Source organism: Suricata suricatta, chromosome 4 (assembly GCF_006229205.1).
Source record: "Suricata suricatta isolate VVHF042 chromosome 4, meerkat_22Aug2017_6uvM2_HiC, whole genome shotgun sequence".
Taxonomy (NCBI): Eukaryota; Metazoa; Chordata; class Mammalia; order Carnivora; family Herpestidae; genus Suricata; species Suricata suricatta.
The window spans coordinates 70,690,137-70,691,672 of NC_043703.1; positions in this window are offsets into that span (position 1 = coordinate 70,690,137).

A 1,536-nucleotide genomic window follows, 5' to 3' on the forward strand; every position below is an offset into this window, starting at 1 on the left:
GGGGGTGAAGGCCCCGCCGAGCCACCGCGCTCCGCGAGCGTCCCTGCGGCCCCGGGGGCGGGAGGGAGGAAGACTGAGGGGGTGGGGGCTGCAGGACAGGGGGCTTCGAGGAGCGGGACCTGCTGTGGTTCTCTTAGGACGGATGAAGGAGCAGTTCTGTGCAGCAGGAGGAATTTGGGGTCAGCCGTGGGAAAAATTGGGAGGGATTCCTGATTCACGAGGACCCCAAAGTTGACCTCTATAAACGGCTGCAGGAAAGACAGACGTTTCCTTCTAGGATGGGGTTTATTTCTGGGCCTAGCACTGTTCGCGGGGTTCTGGAGAACTCGACATCTCAATGATCCTCCCAGCCCTAGGAAATGCTCTTGGCTTCCCTAAGCAGTGCACCTACATAGAAGGTTTAAAAAGGCAATCGAGGGGTACCTGGGTGGCTCAGTCGGTTAAGCCTCTGACTTTGGCTCAGGTCAGATCTCACATTCGTGGGTTCGAGCCCCGCGTCAGGCTCTGTGCTGACAGCTAGCTCAGAGGCTGGAGCCTGCTTCCGGTTCTGTGTCTCCTTCTCTCTCTGTCCCTCCCCCTCTCATGCTCTGTCTCTCTCTGTATCAAAAATAAATAAAAACATTAAAAAAAAAAAAAGGCAATCAAGGTCAAAGAACTACTCCTTCTGGTCAAGCACCGTGGAATAGACGTTTACCATCATAAAAATGAAATGGTGATACTGACCCTTGCGCTATTTAGGCCTTTGTTTAAAGAGGGTGTCTTTTTCCACATTAAGCCGGGTTTTATATAAGCGAGTCAACTTTTTTACAAGCCAAACTACTCGGTGAAGGGAAGTTATGAAGTAGCACCTTTTTTCCACACTGTCTTTTGAAATCAGTCTATCAGATCTCCCTTCTCCTCTGGAAGAATCTGGGGCAGATTTCATAGCTTTCTCTGTCGCTTTCAAGTGTTAATAAACAGGCTGGTTCTCTGGGACTAAAAAGTCCAGTCCAATCCAAATCAAAACTGTAGTCTCATTCCAGCCAAGCCTTCCTCCTGCCCCTTCCAGCACCCACCAGCTGGGTATGACCCCAGCTCAGAAGCCTGCATGGAGGGAATGGAAACATCTCTTCTTTCTTTGTCCTATATCCTGCCAGTCAGCTCTGTGAAGGCTGGTCCTGTCAGGGTGGCGAGGGGGGACATCCCCCAAGCCGTGTCCCGGTCCTAGCTTTCAGGGACCTTCTCTCTGGTGCTCCACCTCACAGCAACCTTCGGTGGAGTCACCGTGCTCTGGCAGGCCGACCTGGCTGCCGTCCACTGTGGCCATGCTGACCCACAGAAGACACTTGGAATTTTTGCCCATCAGGCTACAAGTCCAGGACACTGCCACTACATGACACCACCCCCCACTTTCTCTGCTCACAGGCTCTGATGAGTCTCTCCTTGACGTTTCTAATGTAGGATGCAAGCAGCCAGCTCTGGGTTTGTGCATGTCCCCGAGCCCCACGGGAAACACGCCAAGCTCTCCAAGTAGTTCTCCAGAAGCATGACATCCTT